Source organism: Tupaia chinensis, unplaced genomic scaffold (genome assembly GCF_000334495.1).
Source record: "Tupaia chinensis unplaced genomic scaffold, TupChi_1.0 Scaffold000050_1, whole genome shotgun sequence".
NCBI lineage: Eukaryota > Metazoa > Chordata > Mammalia > Scandentia > Tupaiidae > Tupaia > Tupaia belangeri.
In genome coordinates, this window is record NW_006159508.1 from 271,146 (window position 1) to 293,194 (window position 22,049).

Consider the following 22,049-nt stretch of genomic DNA (forward strand, 5'->3'; position numbering starts at 1 on the left):
CTCTGTCCCCCCTGCCGCTGCGGGACTCGCCCCCGCTGGGGCGCCGGCTGCTCCCGGGCGGCCCGGGGCGCGCGGACCCCGAGTCCTGGCGCTCGCTGCTGGGGCTCGGCGGGCTGGACGCCGAGTGCGGCCGGCCGCTCTTTGCCACCTACTCGGGCCTCTGGAGGAAGTGCTACTTCCTGGGCATTGACCGGGACATCGACACCCTCATCCTGAAAGGTGAGCCGGGCCCGCGGCTTCCCAGGGGCGCTGGGGGCCCCAGGCCGCCTCCCCGCCGACCCCGCGCTCCGCTGCCCCGCGCTTGCTTTCATCCGTCCCCGCCGCCTCCTAGCTCTATCCCACTGCCTTTCTTCTCTCCTGTTTCCTTCTCTCTTTCTGAGTCTCGTCTTTCTTCTTCCTCCTGCTCTTCCTGCCCCTCAAGTCTGCCGTACCCCGCCTCCCCGCTTTCTTTCCTGCCTTTCCCTCCCTCTCCCGTCTCCTTCCCCTCTCCTCTCGCCCTTCTCTGCCTTTGTACACCTGCCTGACTCCGAATGCGTGTGTGTACGGGAGCCGGGGCTCCCCGTAGGGTAACAGCCAAAAAACTCAGCCTCTCCCAGTCCGGCTTCTACCTTCCAGTTGTGCTTTGCTTTTTACAAATGCTCTGGAAGAAAAGTGGTGCAGACCTCAGAAGAGGGGGAAAGGGCTTTCTTTTGCATTGTGCTGCTGTTGGTGCCAGAACCGACGTGGTCATCCCAGCCTGGTGGGTATTGGGGAGCTAAAGAAGCCAAGGACCCTCACCCACAACGCCAGGAGTGCAGAGTGTGTGTGCATTCGATTTCACACCCTAGGAATTCACTGGCAGACGCAGCTGCAGGCAGATAGGACATTTACTTTGTCAACCTTCCTAATGACCCCTACCTGCCTCCTGCTCAGCTTCTAGGCACTCCAGGAGGAGCTGGGGAGAGCAGATGCCCAAGCCTTTGAAAGTAGAGCTTTCCAGATTTGCCCATGAAGTCTGCGGGCTACTCCTAGGTTTGCCATACCTTGTCGGGTTGTTTCTGTTGTTTTTTCTTATTATTTAGCACTAAGTGGTAGAACATTAACTTGCTCTTCTGAAATCTATGTAACACCCAACTGCCATGCATGTAAACAGATAGTTTGAATTTTTGGTAATTCCATTCATGTAAAAATATTCATTGTGATGGTCCTTCTCCTGAAGCTTCCTTTCATGCTCAGAATCTTCCCTTAATGTAGATTTTTTTCTCTCTGAGATAAAAACAGTAAATGTTCCTTTCCTGGAACTCAATTTTTCAGAAAAAAAGGAAGTCCAAAACCAGTGCATTGTAATACTTTGTAGTCATTCAGGAAGCAGACAGATTTGGGTTGCATTATAGCTTGAGATGGAATTGCATAGAAAGGAAGGGTTAATAATGTGTTGGCCTTCCTCGTCGTGTTGGTTGGCATCGTCTCCATTTCCCAAATGAAACAGGTCAATTTCCTCCTTCCCATGGCTAGCTCAGCTGGGGACTGCCTTCAAAATCTGTCTGTGCATGGAAGGACTCCAGCACTTCTGGGGGTCGGATGCCGTCATCTTCCTTTGGGATGTGCAACCCTTCCTCTCCTCACTGGCATCCAGATCTGATTTCTCCTCATGAAGATGCTGCATAATTAATTCTGATAGTAGCAGAGTACACGAACAAACTGTCAAAGCGGAATTTGGAGGCTCCGTTATGGAATGCTCATTTAGGCAAGGCAATTTTGAAAGTGAAGCGGTATAGTCTGTCTTTGGAAATGACAGAACTGCATGTCTTTACACTCTTTCTATGCCTAGAGTATTTGATTGCCTGTGAATTGGATATAGAGTAATACTTGCAATTGAGTCCAACCCCTTGTAGGAGGGGAACCCCGAAGGACACCACACAAGGTCTCTGGAATTGATCTGGTCAAATGAGGTGCCAAGCTCTGGGCAGCTCACAGTCAAATACTCATGAAGGTGGGAGGACTTGAGAGGTCACTGAATCCAACCCTCCACCGATTGTTCAGACTCCCTTCTACAGTTTTTCTGACAAATGATTGTCTAGCCCAGTGCTTCCACAAGACAGAACTCACATACTAGTGAAAAGAACTAGATTTTTCTAGTCATGAATGCATATGTTAGATGAAACAATCTCAGGTGTCTAATATTGATAGTGTTTAGCTCCTCATTTGTATAGGGTTCAAGGTTGTGGAAGACCTGGGCTCCCTTGCTGGCTCGATTGCTGAGTTTGCAGTGTGTTCTTCAGCAAGTGTTCAGGGCTCGTCCACCTTGGTTTCCTTGTCTGTAGCATTAGGAAGGCTGACTACAGTCTAGACTATTTTCTAGTTCTGTAATCACAATTTCATTTCAGTTTCCTGGGAAGTTAATGAGTGCCGCTATTACAAAATGAGGAGTTTGGAGAAAAGAACAGATTCTAGGGACCAACAGATGGGTAATGGTTACATTGCTGGACTCCCAAGTAGTCCACCATTGTTCAAGTCCTGGAGTGAGTGGCTTAAAATTCACGCCAGGCGCATGTGTACATGCCCAAAATCCCAAGAGGAGAAGGGAGGAGAAGGGATTGTGGCATAGCCATACCCCCTAGAGGGTGATTTCTCGCTTTCTGTCTCTCTCTGTGTGTCTCTGGTGAGTGCAAATGCTCTATAGCAAAAATCTCTTAAAAAAAGGACAACCATAGCATATTATGGGATAATTGTTTATTATTTGGGAGATATTCAGAGATGCGTCGAGTACTGTCAACATTGCTCCCAACCTACCTTGGGCAAGTTACATAACTTTCAGGGTAGCTGTGGTGTGAATTTTTTTTTTTTTTTTTAAGGTTTTTGCTATAGGATGCATATGCTCCCTGGAGAGAGGCAGAGAGAGATAGTGAGAGGGAAAGTGAGAAATCACTCCCCTGGGGGATGGCCACATCACAATCCCTTCTCCTCCATTCTCCTTCTGGGGCTTTCAGCACACATGCACACACGCCTGGCATGATTTTCAAGCTGCCAGGTCTGGGACTTGAACTGCGGGTAGAGTCCCACTGTTGACCATGTGGGAATCCAGGACCATAACTACCATACCACCTACTGGCCCTTGAATTTCTTTCTTTTTTAAAAAATGATTTATTCCATGAAAAAGAGAGAGACACACTCCTCACCTCCCAACCTCCATAAAAGGTCTTCATGTTGTGATCCCAGCCTCAGGTAACCAGGATGCCAGGCACACATGCTCAGTGTGTATAGGGAGATGCTGGGACATGAACACCAGACCTTCTGATGTGGCTTCAGCATCACAGAGTGTTGTTTTACCACTGTGTCACTGCAGCTGGCCTGGTTATGAACCTCTTAAATGAGCCATATAAAGCTAGAAATTCACATTACCTCTAATTTCCAAGGTGGGTGACTAGAGTAGAGCGTTTGTATTTTCTACTGGATCATGCAGTAACTACCCCTGGAAGGTTATGGGAACACTACCTGACGAGGGCAGGAGAATACTTCGGGAAGGCTGATAGCACTGGTGAGGAAATAAAAGAAAATATTGTGCCAAGTGAAGGGGTGTTGCTCCCTTTGGGGGACTCCTGGCCATTCTGCTCCAAGTACAATACATATGTTTCAACTGCTGCAGGAACAGTGAGATAGGACAGATGGAAGGAGACTCAGTTGGAAATATTATATAATGCTTCTTTCAGTTACTGAAAACACTGACTTTAATAAATAAACATTGATGAGACTTGCGAATACATTATGCAGAACTTTGGAGAAATAAATTTTGCATAGGCGTCAGAGTTATTAAAATTATATTGGAGCTTCCAACTGTTCCACTAGCCTTAACTTTAATTTTTTAATTAACATTTTTCATTAAAAACAATTAACATTACTTTTCAAAGATATGTACTTTGTGCATATAATTCAAATTCTGCTATCATCTATTGCCCATAATAAACCAGAGGAAAATTAATGTCATAGTGTTTTATTTTTATAAAATTAAAATGATAGAATTTCTGAATGATTCTGTATGCATAATGTTAACTTGTATAAATCATTTGGGATTGGATTCTTGAAACTGGAAATAAAACATGTCCTTGTGGTTTCAGAAGTATTTTTCCTCTAATGAGATAAACAGAGATATCAAAGACAGTAGGACATAAATACTTTGTCATTTTGCTTTCTCTAAGAAAAGGAAAGTAAGAGATTTGATAGGAATTCACTGGGTCTGCTTTTCATTCTGCTAATGATTTATCTGCTTCCCCTGTTGCTTATTCTCCATGAAATTAATAGTCTGTACAGGACCCACCAAGTTCTACCTGACACAGAAATAGATTGATGATTTTCTTCAGCTCATTTGTAGACCAAAGCATCATTTGGATTAGAATAATTCTCTCTCAAGAGCAGATTTATCTAAGGAAGCTGAGAGGCTAGCACTGTTTCTCCCCCTTGACCCAAAAGGTTATAGATTTTTTTCTGACCTTCTCTGAGGCTAGGAGATTGTGATAGCCAAAGGGGTTCCTCAGTTTTGGGAGGGGTGGTTAAGGGGTGAGATTAGGACTTCCTTTGTTTTTATCTCTTCACTTCTTGAGGCAATTGGTCTCTGAATTTTTCATGCACCTCACTCTATATAATTTATACTTAACCATGTGGAAATTTTTGTGCAAGGACTATACTAACATATACATCATAAAACATAGACAAAAGCAAATTTCGAAGGGATGTGGTAATAAATGGATATGAATAGATCAACTCTATTCATCTCATGTTCCAAAAAATTGCTTGTGCATCCCTGGGATGGACACACCCCACTTTAAAGACTGATTCTCTTACTGTTCATTAACCAAGTCAAGTCTCTCTCTGGGCAGAGGAAGGAGTCATTTTTTCCTATTCATGGCTGAAATTTATGGAGGGCATCCCAGTGCACTGTTATATCACACACATTTCTCGAACACCAGGGAGAGAAGAAGATGCATTTTATTTCTGTATCAATTCTGACATTAGGCGCAGAATTAAATGAGTCCTTTTCGATGAAACAACTGCTAGCTTATACTACACAATTCTTAATGACTAGATTTGTAGTTTTGTCTTGTCCCACAGTGTGTTAAGGCTGAACATATCTAAGTGCGATACGCTGTATTTCAACACAATCTATTGCTACCCCTCATGAAGGTTATCTTGAACAGGAATTAAATTCTTGCCACTCTGCCATCAAGAGAAAGCACTTGCTCCTATTCTGACCATCTGCATGCAGGAATTGCCTTTGATAAGTAATTTATAGACCCAAAAGTGAATGGTGCTTTAAGTGGTTTGTGACCAAAATTGCGAGATCGATGACATTTTTGTTCACCGTGTCTCATGGATAACATTTAGCAATGGCCCAGAGGGAGAAAAAAGAAGAATTTTTGCCATGTCATAGAAAGTTCACATCCAATTATACCCGAGTCACTGTAAATTTTTCTTTAGCTACTGATTTTTCTTTTTCAAGGCTCAAAAAGAGTCCTCAAACTCTATCAGGCAGACTGTTCATAATTGCAAGTGTTCTTGATTGCATAAAAGATGTGCTTTTGTTGGGGGAGCATCTGGACTTTCCATTCCATTGAGGGAGTAACTGAGAATCATGGCATTAGTGCTAAGTGCCAGATCCTGAGGAGTGGGGACAGTGCATTTAGGCAGGACACACGGTTTTCCCAATAGGTAACCAGGTTTCATCTCTGTGTATACCTGCAGTGCCGGGTACTCCAGATTATCATATTACAATCACACATTATATAATCACAGGTTACCAGATTATAATCACAGATTATTATCTTTTTTAAAGATTCTCTCTCTTTCGTCCTTCATTCGTTCCTTTGTTCCTTCCTTCCTTCCTTTCTTTCTTTGTTTTTCTTTCTTTCTCTTATTTTGACCAGAGAGGGACAGAGTGAGAGACTGAGAGGGAAAGGGAAAGTAGAAAGCAAGCCACCAGGTCCGGGACTCGGATCGCAGTTGGCCATGTGGGAGTCCAGTGCCCTTAACCACCATGGCACCCGCCAGTCCCTAGTCGTAGATTATTAATCTGTGACCTTTACCAAGCAAACCATGACCACATATTGACTGTCTCCTCATTCCTTGAGTTTATCTTTCTTGCGTCCACCTTATTTTTCTGGGAAATCTCACTGACTTTCTTTGATTTCAATTGTATGAACTTCTGGTGATCATTTTCTTATCGATTATTTGTTGGCTTAAAGAATAAAAAGAATCAGATTTGATCTAGTCATTCACTTCCCATTCTCTCTCCATAAGAAGTGGTGGGGTAGAAGGAAAAAATTGAAAATAACCAAACGAGAGGACTGGTAAATAATACAGATGGCAAATGTGTCTCCTTTGGAGTAAAACATCACCTGAGTACTTAAAGAATAATTCAGATAAGATTATTTTTTTTAAGGGAGATTTTTGCTGTAGTGTTTGTGTGCTCACTGGAGAGACAGAGAGAGACAAAAAGCAAGAAATCATCCCCTGGGGGAGATGGCCACTCTGCAGTCTCTTCTCCTCCATTCTTCTCTTGAGATTTTGGGCATGTGTGCGCATGCACCTGGCATGAGTTTTGAGCCACGGGATCCCTGACTCAAACTGCGGTCGACTACGTAGGAGTCCAGCAACATAACCATTATGCCATTTGCTGGTCCCAAGATTATTTTAATCATGTGGATTTGCTTTAGGTTTTAATTGTTTTTCTACAGTTATCATTTTTTGAATACATCCAATCACTGTATATCATTAAAGCTTGCAACATGAATTTTCCCAGCATGAATACACTGTATATTAGTCCAGTAAAAGACATTATCATACACGTAATCGTCAACAGATCATTTTTTTAAAAACCACGTCACTGATACTGTCTAAAGCTCTGCATTACTGGTAGTAAAGATTTTTTTAAAAAAAGCAAAATAAAGGTATTTGTAAATATAAAATGGACTTTCTGTTCCAAACTTGATTAAATTTATGACAGTTTATTTATTTTTGTTCTCTTATAGTATTTCCCTGTGGTCAAAGGTGATTGCAGTGATTAATCTGCTTTATTGCACATTTTAACTAAAAGGATGTAAGTCAACTTCTTGGAGTATGAGTGAGTCGGCCTCGGCTGTGTGAAGCTACCAGCCTTTGTTTGCTGCAGAGTAACGGGAAACTGCACGCTACACTCCATCTTTCTTGTAACTCAGCCAGATGAGCTGATTGCAGACCAAACAATAATGTCAGAGGGACACCCATCAGGGAATGCATTAGCGAGCGAAAACGTGTGTGTGTGTGGGGGCATTGCAAACCTTATTTTAGTTTCCGTTATCTTGAATTACTGAGGACACACCAAATTATTTTTTATAACTTGCTAGATGTCCCCTAGTGTTCAGACTTTTTAATATTTTGTTCATAGATTAAAAATCAACAACTCGTTTCTTCCCTAAGAACATAAAGGATGTACCAGTGTTCCTTTTTGGTTTCTACAACTTATTTGACACTTTACAAGTAGATGGGTAAGAGAGGCTAGAAATAGGAGTGGGACATTCTAAGTGTATAGGTAATTGTAGAAGGCTTAACTGTCTCTTTATGACAAGGCACTCAACTGCAAATCAACACTGATGCTTCCATCTGCCTTAGAAATAAGCACTGACTCTCAAACTTGGGTTTGTAACAGCAGAACAAACAAGGTAGGAAGAATGGGGGGTGGGAGGCTATATTTGGTGTGGATGTCTTTTGTCTACATTTCAAGGGATTTTTATTTGGCATGAGGTATGTGAACATTTGCTTCACAGCAATCAGTCAACACATGTTACTGAGTGTTAGAAAAGAAATGTTTTTGCAAAGAGGAGGCTGCTTTGGAGTCCTGGACCCCATGGGATTGTGCTTTCCCTAACCACACCAACAGAGGCAGGAAGGGCATCTGAGTTGGTGGATGCTGGCTCGTTGGTTGTTGGTTAATTTGAGTTTGAATGATGTTAGCTCTCACAGTTTTGAAAACTGTTTACAGGAATGTTTACAATTGTCATGGAACTTGAAGTCCAGGCATCCTGTTATTACTCAGTGAAGTTATACTGGAAAAATGAAATTGATCACTTGTCATATGTTTGAACAATTATCAAAAAAATCATCAGAGCAACAGTTTGGTATTTGTGGAAAACAAATTATATATGGGTAAAAGGGGAACGGGGAGAGGAACAAGCATTACAATGGCCAGTTGGAATAATTGAGTCAATGCCAATTGCAGCTCAGCACATTGTATTTGTTTTGTGCCACTGATACTCAAGAAACATTTATTTCAGGTGATTTCATTCTTCTTCTTCTTTTTTTTAAGAGTTATTTAACTTTATTTATTCATTTAGTTTAATTCGACCAGAGAGGGGGAGAGAGAGAGAGAGAGAGAGAGAGAGAGAGAGAGAAAGAAAGTGAGAAAGCAAGTGGCTGGGTCCAGAACTTGAACCATGGTTGGCCATGTGGGAGTCCAGCGACCCTAACCACAAGGCCCCCTGCCAGCCCATTTTTTTTTTTGAGGGATTTTGCTATATATATGGTTCATGTGCTTGCCAGAGAAACAGAGAGAGACAGAGAAAGAGAAAAAAGAGAAAGTGAGAAATCCCTCCCCATGGGAGATGGCCATGCCGCAATCCCTTCTCCTCCATTCTCTTCTTGGCATTTTGGGCACATGTGCACACGTGCCTGGTGTGAGTTTTAAGCACTCAGGTCTGGGACTAAAGTGGGATCAGCCACGTGTGGTGGGGGTCCAGGGATATAACCATTAGGCCATCTTCTGGTTCCGAGATGATTTAATTCTTATTATTTCATGCACTGCAGGAAAACTTTGATGTCTAGACAGTGGAAGTATTTGTTAAAGGAAGCTAAGACTCACAAGTATTAGATAGATAAAGAGAAATGCTGAACTAAAGAGTGGCAGGAAAAGCAATCGTTGATTGCTAATGTGAACAGTTCTGAAAAATACTGTCTTTTTCTTCAGGTGTTTGGAACAAACACACGCGAAAGACACAGGGAAACTGTTTACTATTCAGCAGTGAAAGATAAAATCCAGCCAGAAGATGTCTGCTGAAGCATCAAAGTCATGTTGTATTTCTTTCCTTTTTTCTCAAGGGTTATCTCTTCTTGCTGAAAGAAACTCAAATTGGTAGGAGGAAAATGGGTAAGCACATGTAGAATCAAAGATTTATAGAGTTGAAAGGAACTTCAAGCAGTGATCCTCACCTGATTTTTATACTATGATGTCAGTGATAGGTGATCTGCATTTGCACTGCTACCTCCTGTCAATTACAGGCAGTCCTTGGCAAACCAGCCCAAACCTCCCTCCTTTTCTCCCTGAAAGCATATTATCAGAATGGCTGTGAGTGAGGGGGAATGTTATTAGCATAATCTTGAATTGGTTTTTAATTTACAAGACGGAGAACATTATGCCATTTAGAGGCAGAAGGCCCTTTGATTTAGAATAGAAGAGGTGAAGGTCAGGGCTTTATTTAGAGTGTAAATTTGTGTGTGTGTGGGGGGGGGATGATTTGTATGGGGAGCTGATGGGTATTGTGGGCATAGGTGCTTCAGTCCCTTGAAGTCATCCCTAAGCACCACCATTGATTTGGAAAATTGGCAGCTCTATAAATAATTCATTACCTGTCTGTCCTCTGAACAGGTCCAGCAGTTAGTGTAATGGCTGTGTTGCCGAACTCCCATGTAGCCAACCGCGGTTTGCGTCCCGGACTCGGTGGCTTAAACTCACGCCGGGTGCGTGTGCGTGCGTGCCCAGGATCCCGAGAGGAGAATGGAGGAGAAGGGATTGCAATGTGGCCATCCCCTCTGGAGGGTGATTTCTTGCTTTCTGTCTCTCTGTCTCTCTCTCTGTGTCTTTCTGGCGAGCATACTCACCCTATAGCAAAAAACCCCTCCAAAAACAAACAAAAAATGACATGGGACCAGCAGATGGCATAATCTTTATGTCACTGGACTCCCATGTAGTCGACTGTAGCTCATGTCCTGAAACTGGCAGTTTAAAACATGCTGGGTGCATGTGCGTGCATGTCCAAAATCCTGAGAGAAGAATGGAGAAGGGATTATGGCGTGGCCATCCTCACTGGGGAGTGATTTCTTGTTTTCTGTCTCTGTCTCTTTGGTGAGCTCACGTGCCTTATAGTAAAAGTCTCTCTCTAAAAAAAATAGCAACAAAAAAATGACAGGCGAAATCATGAAAGGGCAAGTCTTATATGTTCTTAAATATGACAGAGTTATTGAAATAAATATGACTGAGAGTCACTGAGAGGCATTAAACATAGTAGTTCCCTGTCTCTTAACCACACATACAGATGATTCTGCAGTAATAATTTCATTATGCCATGGGGGGAATTGAGTACTTCTTACTAATGGGCTCCATATTTTCATTTTGGAAATTTGTGGCATGGGTGTTTTTTTACAGCATGTTTTTATTTCTAAACGATCATACTGTTATTATTTTAGCATTCTTCCGGTTTTGTTTGCAGGTTCAACTGGCATACTAGATTTTTTCCCTTGGTCAAATATTTTCACATATTTATAGCTTTCTGGAACCATTTTTATTTCTAAGAAGGTGAAAACCAGAAATATTTCTGATTAGGTATAGAACATTATAATTTGGGTTGTGGGGGTAATTTTAAAAAATGCAGTTAACAAAGTGCTTGATAAATATTTATCCACTCATGTAGGTGGGTTTATTAGTTAAGATCTTTCAGTGCCAAATAACAGAATTCTCAAATAAAAATGGCCTAACCGACAAGGAAAATATCTAGCTTAATAAGTCTAGAGGAAGCCTGCACCCAGGCTAATTAATGGAAAACATTTAATGATGTTGAACTTTAGCAGCCTTAACAAAGGCAGTTTTGCCTAGAGTCTGTCTTTTTGGTCACATCAATTCTGTGAGTTACTTCCTCACAAGCAGTAGTTCAAAGGCTAGGAAACAGGAGACCAGGCCCCTTTTTTGGTCCTTTTTTTGCAATAAATGTTATCTTCCTGAAGTCTTCCAGCAGACATCTGCAGGTCTCATTGGTCAGAATTATCTCACATCACCATTCCTAAACCAATTTTTGGCAAGTGACATGACATTAGTATGATCCCCTTAGACCAGTTGAGCTTCACTTGCTGAGGCTAGGGAAGGGCCCCCATCTCCTTAGGAAGCATTTGGCTGCCTGACACGTGAGCAAAATCTGGCTTCTGTTAGCCAAGGAAAAGCAGCTACCATGTACACAACCATAGAGCCTGCCAAGACAGGGCATTCAGATGGCAGGTCCATTTACCTACGGTCATTTCAGAGTAGGACAAGACTGAAGAGAACGAAGATATCCTTCTAGCTCCTCCAGATTTCCCCTTTCTCTCTCTATATCCTGCCTGATGGGCACATGGAGGTGCCTTGAAAGTATAGATATCTATTTAAAGTTGTTTGTGTCTCTCTAATTTCTCATGATCCAGAGACCACACAGTTGTTTCTAAGGAAGCTTATTTATAATTGCATTTTAAAATGGGATGAAGACTGTTAAATCTGTGCATTTTAGGGGATATTAACATTCTCTAAGATCATGTAGTGCAGATGTTATAAATTTAATACACCTTAGATCAGAGAGGTCAGCCTTCGGTGCTTTCCAGATACACAATCTTCTCTCCCACCCCATCCTCCACCCTCTCCTCAGAGCGGAAGCTCAATGCACTACAGAGAAGGGTTTCACAGAGATCACTATTCTGAATATTGCCCTTCCTCCCCAAACCAGTTCTATTTATAAAATCTGTTCAAGTCATGATATGGCTTGTTTTAATTTCTTGAGTTCCTGGAGGAAAATCTCATCAACAGCAGCACCATCATAATTTATTTCTACTCTTTGACTGGTAACTGAGTGACCATCATTACACTTTCAGTGCATTTCTAACTATAATAACATTGACAAAGAAAATAAGCAAATCACTCTTTGGTATTGTTTGTTCCCTGGTGCATTGATAGAGGTACATGTTGAAAATTTGAGACACTAACCAATCCTAATTTGAAGAGAAGTCACTTTACTCATATCTGTATTGGGCTTTCATAATCCTTGACATTTCTGTGAAGAATCATTTGCTTTTGAAATGACAAGCCTGGGGGGCCAGCTGAGGAAGCAGTTGTTCAGCAGAGAGTGTTTCTGTGTTTGAAGGAGTGGGGTAGAGGAAGGGTATATGAGGATGAACCTCAGTCATCTCGGTAGGAATGTTCAAATACATCTACTTTAGTGAACCTCAAGTTTCCTGTTAGAATTTCCATGCTTCTCTTAGACTTCTCATTTGACATGGAGAGACCTATTTATTAAAGCTTATCCCTCCTCAGAGCAGAAATTATAAAGCAAGAAAACAATCAGAACTGTTGCAGATGGGCTGAGCTAGCAGGATTTTAGCACAGAAGCCTCAGAGGATGGTGTAAAGCCACAAGGTATGTGGGTGGGCATATATTTGGACCACCAGATTGCATGCCAACTTGTAGGTTCAAAAAGAAAAAAAAAAGCAAGAGAACAGGCAGGAAAGAAAGGAATGGAGCTAGGAAGACCAGGAAGGAAGGCAGGAAGGAGCAGATGAACAACTATTTGGTGAAAGTTTGGGCCACCATCTTTATAGGCTCTTGTTTCCTTAAATATATACTAAGTACACTTAGCTTTCTAAAATATAATTTTATCATGCCTTGACTTTGACTTAAAATCTCTGATGGATTTCTCAGTAAGGTAAATTTAGAATTGACAAATAATCTAGCAATTCCACTCATAGATACATACCCCAAAGAATTGAAAACATGTACTCAATCAAAAACTTAGATGTGAGTGTTCATAGCAGTGCTACTTAAAATAACCAAAAGGCAGAAACAACCCAGAGGTCCATTAGCCAATGAGTGGATAAAAGAAAATGTGGTATGTCCATACAATGGAACAATATTCGGCCGTAAAAAGAAATGAACTATTGATACATGTTATGACATGGAAAGAACTTGAAAACATCATATTCTGTAAAAGAAACCACACATAATGGCCATATATTGTCTAATTTCATTAATGTGAAATATCCAGAATGGGCAAACCCAAAAAGACAAAAAACAGGGAAGGGGGAATGAGGAGTGACTGCTTAAGAAGTATGTGCTTCTCTCTAGAGTTAATGAAAATGTTCTGGAAATAGATAGTGGGAATGATTGCGCAGTATCACTGAATTTGTACACCTTGAAGTGGTTAAAATGGTAAACAAACACATCTCCCCCAGTCAAACAAAACAAAAACAAAAACTACCTCTGGTGGTTTTCCACTGTTCCCAATGACAAGATTAAATATCTTAGCAGGAACAAAAGCTTTGACCATGTCACTCCAGCGACCAGAAAGGTTACATACACAGACAGTTCTCATGGAATTGAGGCTCAGGTGACACAGAACTGTTGACTCTTCCCTCGTTACACATGCCCTTTCCCATTTCTGTGTCATCACACATTCTGTTTCCTCTGCCTGGAATCCCATCCTCTCTGTGTCGGTGAGCTGTGTCTACTCTTCCTCCAAAGGTGAGTGCCATTGTTATTTCCTCTCTAGCTTTCTTTGACTATGCTCAGCGCCTCCCTCATTTCCTATAGAATTAACTAGTTTTTTAACTGGGAGTGCAGTGTGCTGTAAACATTCCTCTATGGCAGTACTTTCCACATTGTGCTGTAGTTTATTTCCTTGTCCATTTTCTTAAGGCCAGGGACAAATGCGACCCAGCCTCAGTATCTGGTCCTTGTGATCTTTCTGTAGAATGGCTGTTGAAAAACTGTGTTGGATTGATTCAAATTATAGTCAAATTGGATCTATCCTCTTTTTTACCTATTTCAGTGTTTTTCATTCAATTCAAGGACAAGGAGAATAAAGACTTATTCTCAGTTTTCAATGACTAAGGCACTAACAGTTAATTCAAAGAAGACAAAATACTTGGCATTTGAAAAGTAGTAATAGTAGTAGTTGTAAACGTAAAAAAGCCAACGTTTATGGTATGCTTTTATTTTCAAAGTGTTCAAAAAATGAGTGCAAAATTAACGAAGAATGCTTCTTTGTGGGGTTCTTGTGCATAACAACATTCTTTTTTTATTTTTTATTGCCAGAGGGCATGTGTGCTCACCAGAGAGAGGGAGAAACAGAGAGAGAAGACAGATCAAGAGTGCACCTCCACTCCTGCAACGGGACATAGTCACACTGTAGTCCTTTTCCTCCATTCTATCAGAATTATGGCCACACACACATGCACATGCACCTGGTGTTTTTCAAGCCTTCAGGGCTAGGATTCAACTTGTGGTTGGCCATGTGGGATCTGGCTCCCAATGCACAGCAGTTAACCACTGTGCTATGTGCCTAGTCCCCATAAAACGTCGTTTTTTTTTTTTTTTACTACAAGGCACACGTGCACTCGCCAGACAGAGAGAGACATAGAGACAGAAAGCGAGAAGTCACCCCCCAGGGGGGATGGCCACACCGCAATCCCTTCTTCTCCATTCTCCTCTTGGGATCTTGGGCATGCACGCACACGCGCCCGGCATGAGTTTTAAGCCACTGGGTCCGGGACACGAACCGCAGTCGACTACGTGGGAGTCCAGCGACATAACCATTACACTAACTGCTGGTCCCCCTCATAAAATGTTCTTAATCCTAAACTGAAAGATTATATTATTATCTAGGCTTTCTTGTTTTTCTGCCTATCTCCATAGGTAGTTCCTACCTTCCAGAGATTGTTCTTTTGTCTCTGTCCTCTCATAGGAACTAGTCAAGTGGTTGCAAATAACAAGAAGTCAATTGATCATTCCTGTTCTGCCAGGTTCCTTCTCTGCATGTCCTTGTCCACTTTTGGTTTATTCAATATTCTTTTTTCAATAAAATTCTTGCAAATCCAGTTACATAATTCCCTTAACCAAAACTGAATGAATTGCTGAAAGACTCTTGGTAGCTGCTCTCGGCACTGCTGCTGTGTCAGACGCCTAAGGTGGTCCTGGATGCTTAAAAGAGCCTGGAGAATCACATGAAGTGCAGAAGTGGTCTTTGGGGCTCTTGAAGCAGACATGGTTCTTCAAGAAACCAGTGGCATCCTGGTGAGATTCCACCATGGTGTACCGAGGGCGGGACCAGAAAGTGCAGAAGGTGACGGTGCAGCCCATCAACCTCATCTTCAGATACTTGCAGAATAGATCCCAGATTCAGGTGTGGCTCTATAAGCAAGTAAATATGCAGATGGAAGACTGAATCATTGGTTTTGATGAGTATATGAACCTTGTATTAGATGATGCAGAGGAGATTCATTCTAAAACAAAGTCAAGAAAACAACTGGGTTGGATCATGTTAAAAGGAGATAATATAACTCTGCTACAAAGTGTCTCTAACTAGAAATTATAAACGAAGTGAGAACTTGCGGAGAAGACAGTAGTTTGTTCCCTTCGTGGAGAGTATAGTTCTAAAAATTTGTTCATGTTGTTTTGATTACCCTTGTGTTATTATTAGTTGGCAATAAATGCTGTGGGATTATTTTTATTAAAAAACAAAAAAAAAGAAAAAAATCAAAAAGAATCCAGTGGCATTCTGAAGTGATATTTTTCCTAGCAAGTTTATTCTACAGTTTATTGCATTGACAAGAGTCAGGTTTGTGGCATTTTTTTCACTCAACTCTTCACTAGCTGTGTGATCTTGGGCTAGTCACCTCACTTCCCCACATCTTGATTTTCTCATTTGTAAATATACAGGTCGAATTAGTGTAACTGCATGGGTCTCTTGTAGCTTAAATCAGCTATAATTACGAGATGCCTGGAAAACAGCAGCTTAGTTAACCAGCAAAGCATCAGGATAGAAAAAGGTCAGTTTTCTCTAGGGGTAGGTATGCATTAGGACAATCCAAGTTTAAGGGCCTTCTTCTGTTTTCAAATTATTCACCCACAAAACTATCCCTTATGCTTTTGAATGTGATATGCTTTCTTACTGCAAAACTTCTTTTTCATTGTCTAAGGGGTTTCAAGGAGAAATCAGGACTTTCTATAGTATTCCAGGAATTCCGTTCTGTAGGGACAATGTTTGCCATTGGGTTGGAAGGACTCAACTGTTCAATGTTTTTTTCTTAGATAATTTCATAGTGAATTGGTAGTAATAAATTATATCTGGTTTTAGGAACTGGAATTAAAACTTATAATAGAGAGCAAAAAAAGCAATCTACCCTTTAGAAAATTGCATGGTATAATTTATATTTTGCCTTACTTGCTCATTTTTAATGTGTTTGAAGACATTTTGAAAAGATTTTTATGAAAGGAAAAAAAATCACATACTTTTTTTGTTACTACAAGGAAAAATTCTAGGTTTATTCCTTTGCTTCATGAGAGTATTTAATACTTACAATCTGTATGAAGTCAAAAGAGAAGTCTACAATTATGCTTCATTTTGTTCAAAAGTTTTCAAGATGTGCTTTCTGGATTTAATAATCCACTGTGTTAAATACCTGAAAGTTAGAGTTGATCACTTTAATTCATATTATGAATTTTGATTATTCATTTTAGTTTTTTCTTTTTTCCCTTAAATGCTATCTCTAGATAGCTTGATGCACATTGTAATTGGCGTAATGGTTTAGTTCACTGAAAGTCCTATTCACAAACTTTGAACAGGTTACGACTTCCCTTGACCCCAGATTTCCTCCTTTATGCAGATGAAAGGGCATACCTAGGTAACCTCTTTAATCATGCATGGCAGTGATTACAGTGGCAGGTCTGCTGCTCAGCCTCTGAAACTTAATGGGACCTGTTATTACTTAAATCTTTCCACACTAAGCAGACATTAGGTGCATGAGTCAATCCCCTGCATCATCTCTATCGGGGTCAGGCTGGTACTTAAGGACAGCACCAAAAGTGACTTCCAGAAGATAAAATTCATTTAAGGTTTAGAGCACACTGCTTCGTCTTTGTCCCGTTACAGACATTTTGGTCCCTTGGAGGATTTAGAAGATTAGCTAAGAAGAGATACATAAACCTACTCAAAGGTTAACAGGACTGCCCTGAACGATGAGGAAGATGAGGGAGAGCCTCTTCCCTAGAAGGATGAAGAGGAGAGCCATCGCATGTTGGTCTTAACTAACTTTGGTCTCTTGTTTTGGGAATGTGTTTCTCAGGCATTTTTTTCATTCTGTTGAGATTTTTGCCTATTTGTTTCCTTTTACTGACAGTAACACTAGGGAAGTCTTACAAATCCGTGGGAGATTACACAGAAGGGAATTACTCTGTAGTAGTCGAATAATGTGAAGTATATTACTTGCAAAATGTAAGAGAAAGCACCTTAAATTTACATAGCAGTAACTTGACATAACTCAAAGCAGTTTTTACTTTTAGAGAGATTTTTGCTATAGAGCATGCATGCCCGGCAGAGAGACAGAGAGACAGAAAGTGAGAAATCACCGCCCAGGGGAGATGGCCATGCTGCAATCCCTCCTCCTCCAGTCTCCTCTTGGGATTTTGGTCACACAGGCACACACACCCGGCGTAAGTTTACAGCCACTGGGTCTGGGACTCAATCGCTGTCAACCATGTGGGAGTCCAGCAGTGTAACCATTACACCATCTGCTGGTCCCTTCAAAGCAGTTTTTATAAGGAGAGAAAGAGAGATGCTCCCTGACTGAGCATATGTGATTGGGGAGAATAATGTTGGAACGCTGGTAGTTACTCTGTGTTCAGTGGAGACTGAGTCTATGTGGGGCAGTGGGGGACAATCAGGGATGCTGAGAACCGGGAGCTGTGGGCCTGGGACTGGCTCTTCCTGCCAGGGACATTGACAAGTCATTTAAACCTCCCTATGCATCTCACTTTCTCATTTTTAAAATGAAGGATCAGACTTTATGATTTCTAAGAATTTTTGAAATTATTATATTTTATAACTTATTTGGAGCATGAGAAGTAAAGGGTGAGTTTTCCAAAGAACTGAAACTTACCTTTCTGTGTGTCAAAACTTGTTTTTATCTAACTAGATGGATATATTTGTTCAATTCATTATGCACATCTTCGCCTTCTGAGACAGAGTACTAAATTTAACTTTTGCTTAATGACTCACGGTTATTATGAACTATGATGTAATACCTAGGTATCTTTAGGGAATTCAGAGGTGTGTAGAACTATTTGCCTTAAAACGAAATGACAGTCTGCAGACACTCCAGTGGTTTTCCCTTTAGCTCTCCCTTTTGAGTCCACTTTGCTGCTTCTAAAGGACTAGGAACTGGGGGCGGTGAGTGAATCAAGTTGATGTTAGGCTTGAACTTAGGCCAGGGAGTCTCTAGGTGCTGCCTACCTCTGGTTCTGGGAGGTACTCCTGTGAGTTAAATCTTGGGACTTTATTGTCACTGCCTGAGGCCGTGGGGACGTTTTTCTGTGTTGCAGTAAGTGACCCTTGAAAGTGTAGCATCAAGGTGTATGGCACTTCCTACTTACAGGATGATGTAAAATGTGTGATTATCCTTCTTAGGAGAGATGAGGATGAGAGCAGGGCAAAAATGACATAGCCCAAGGGACCAGAAGAAGGCTCAGAAATATAAAGGGGGCAGGGGGTGAGTAGGGCTGCAGGGTCTGTGGAGTGTCCAGATGGTTGACAGGCATGGCCAGTTCTCCTCTGTAGGGCATCCCACACGATCCTCCTGTTGCAGCCTTAGCTTGCTAGCCATTCTGTACCATGATGGCCCATTATCACCTCCTTCCGATAAAGCAAGTACAGGGGATTTGGTGCTGGAACAGGTTGAATTAGGATCCATGGATGCAGAACTTCTAGTTAATTGTTATTCTATTGATCCCTGGGACTCCTTGCAATAGATTAAGAAAGTTTAAATTAGTTATTCATTTTCTGTGTATTTACACGTAAATGGCACTTTATTAGCTTGCAAACTACAGTATTGTCCATTTCAGCATAAATCTGGACACTGACTAATTTGCACTTACTTAATCTGCAAGCCTGGCAATTTTGGGAAGCCTCCTACCTCCTCCATCTTCCCTCCCCAGAGTCTCACCTCACCCATCTAGCAATGCCAAGAATGTTATTTTAGGCTATGGAAGCCATATGAAAAAAATACCACTGGGGTTCTCTAAGCTTTTCTGAAGTTTTAAAAGAAAGAAAGAAAAATAAGGCCAGTCACATAGGGGGTCGCTTGGTTGTGTTTTCTGGGCACTCATGGGAGAGAAGCAACATGCGCCGCACAGACCTGGTGGTGTCCTGGGACCACAGCTTCGCTGTCTAGGAGGTGGGCAGAATCTCATCCTGGCAGGATGGAGCCTGGAGTGTCTACTATCTGTAGGTGTAGCTTCATCTAGGAAAATTTTTTTGTAGCTCCTGAGGGTGATAGGGAAGAGTGGAAAAAGCCACGGGTGATCAGCCATTGGAAAAATAGGACGGTATGTAGCCATTTTGACATGAAAGTTAAGCATGCCATGGTTGTGTACTACTTGTGGTTGCTCTTTCCTTTCCACATAATCGGTGTGGATGAGGATGTGCACAGCATGGGAGCAGCGTCTGCTTTCTTCCCTTCTAATGCTGGCCCCCTCCTCACTTCTAGAAAAATGCTCTCATAATTGAGCACAGGATTCTGGAAGTAAAGTCCCTGTGGCATGTAGCCTGTCTTATTTATCCAAGGCTTTGATTGACTTCTTTTTTATTGATCTGGGCTGATAATCATGCAGTCTGTTGGACTGTTTCTAATTATTTTGGCTATCTTAATTATTGGATTGTGCATGATCTGTTCGGTTTAAATAATTTCTCAACAGAAAGGATTGCAACAGCTGAAGAGTGCCTGCATCTACCTAGTATCTATCTGCTTCTGCCTCTAGCCCTTTGTGTCATGTTAAATGAATCATTTTCCTTCCCTGTTTTTCATTTTCCTCTATGTGAACACAGAATGATATTTATCTCATGGCTTAAGATTTAGGGTCACTAAATATCAGGTGCTATCAAAATGTAAATTGTTGCTATCAGTTTGATAGAGTCATTCATGCCGACTTCGTGTAGTTTAAATCTCTTTTGTTCTGATTGTGAACTTTCATAAACACATACTCATTGTAGGCAATGCAGACAACTGCACAGGAAACAAAAATGATCTATAACCCTACAACTTAGTTTTACAGGACCTTGTTAAAAGATTTGTTTCCATCCAGCTTTTATGCACGTATGTACACAAACACATGTTTGAGATAATATGAAATACGCTGCTTTGTTTCCAGTGTAAAGCCGTAAGAACTTTCCAATTTTAATCATTTGTAATATCTGCATAGTATTTTAACATGAGGATTCGTGGTCATCTAGTCAACTGATCTTTCAGACTCCCATATCTCCTCACATCTCTTATGTATGACAGAATCATCTGTAAACTGGATCATCACTTCCCTGCTTAAATCCTCCTGTGGCTCCTGATAACTTCCTGGATGGGCCCTTGGAGTGAGACGGAGGGAGCTCTTTGTGCCTGGTCTCTGCCCACCTTCCCTCTTCTTTGCTTCTCATCACTCCCATTTCACACTTTCTGTTCCAGCAGTCCTGGACCCCCTGCTGGTTCCTATAAATACCCCATACCTCTGCACCTTTGCTCTTGCTGTTCCTCTGTCAGGAACCCCCATTCTTCCCTCAGCACCATCATCACACTGCCCTGGCCCTGGCGCCCTCTGACTCAGGAAGATTTCTCCAACTTTGCTCACTGGGAACATTTTTCCTTTTGCAGATCTGCCATGTATCTCCAGTTACTGCTGGCCCCCTCCAATCCATGCTCTATATCAGAGCTAGAAAGAATTTTTGTTTGTTTTTTGTTTTATTTGCTAGTTTGTTTTTAAAAAGTCAATTCTGGTTATATTTTCTCCCGATTTACAATCTGTGGTGACTTCCATTGAGGTTTATGATAGAAACCAAGTCTCAGACTGGCTTTCAGATCCTCCATGGTCAGCCCCCACCTTCCTTTCTAGCAACATCTTCCATGATGCACCCCTCCTCTCCTCTGCTCTCAGAACCCCTGTCCTGCAGGCCTCTGTGTTCCAGGAGTGAACTGTGCTTCTGCAGCAAAGCCCTTGCGCATGCTCTTCCTTCTGTCCCACAGGGTAATCCCACACATCCTTGGGACCTCAGCCATCTCCAGCTTGTCTTGGTGTGCAGTTGGTAGAGCCTGTGGGGGTCTCAGGTGTTTGGGAAGCTGGTTGGCTCAGTGTGGGTCCTCTTAACCTAACCAGGTAGTGAAGTGGCATGGGTGGAGCAGGGAGCACGGCCAAGCTGATTTCACCTCTGCACACCTGGGCTCCAGGTGCTACATGGTGCTCTTCGAGACCTTTACGTTGCCCTACGCAGGTGGGAGCAGCTGCTGGCCAGGGTGTCAGGGTCCTCAGAGAGCACTGACTTGAACCCCAGGGAAGAAGTCAGCAGGGACACAGGCTTTTGGAAAACTCAGGTACTTCTAAGGCCTGGGAGGAAACAAGAGAGGAATTTTCTGCTCCAGCTCAGGGATCTTAAATTACCCCAAGAAGAGTTGTGAGGACTGTGGGATGCCCTAGAACATTAGGTGTCTCAGCCCCAGGCTTTGAAAACCAAACAGAGGCAAAACAGAAGTCTTCTGGGAAAAGAGCATAATCCATAAAGGATGTTACCAGAGAGTTTTGAAAAATGTCTTCAGTATTTTCTTAAATTAGCTTTTTCTTTTAATTACCTACTTATCCTTCAGAAACTTGGAACGGTCCCATTCCTTATCAACATATTCCTTGCCAATTATGCACAGGCTCAGGCTTATGGTGCTGAGGGTGATGCTTAAGTACAAGGCAGCTGGATTTTTTTTCCCCTTGGGTTGAGGGGAATGATAGGAATACTGATGTGCTGCAGCTCTGAGCTATTGCTATGGCTGAGGGGAGCCTGGGCACAGGGTCGAAGCAGAGGGGTCTGATTGCGCAGGGACCCAGGGAGCTGGAGGGCAGTTGCTAAACAACAGGGTGATGGGGGCTGGTCGGAATCGTCTTCTTCTTCTGTTTTTTTTTTTTTTTTTTTTTTTTTTTTTTTTTTTTTTTTTTTTTTTTAAAAAACTTTCCT

General features: G+C 41.8%; 1 protein-coding gene and 1 pseudogene across 1 annotated transcript in view; both read left to right on the forward strand.

Annotated features, from left to right (window-relative positions):
• The window catches only part of TMEM178A (transmembrane protein 178A), a 92,626-nt gene that overhangs the window by 35,155 nt on the left and 35,422 nt on the right, over positions 1 to 22,049 (forward strand). The gene's annotated exons all lie outside the window — the stretch shown is intronic.
• On the forward strand, positions 15,015 to 15,377 carry LOC106735871 (small nuclear ribonucleoprotein E pseudogene; annotated as a pseudogene).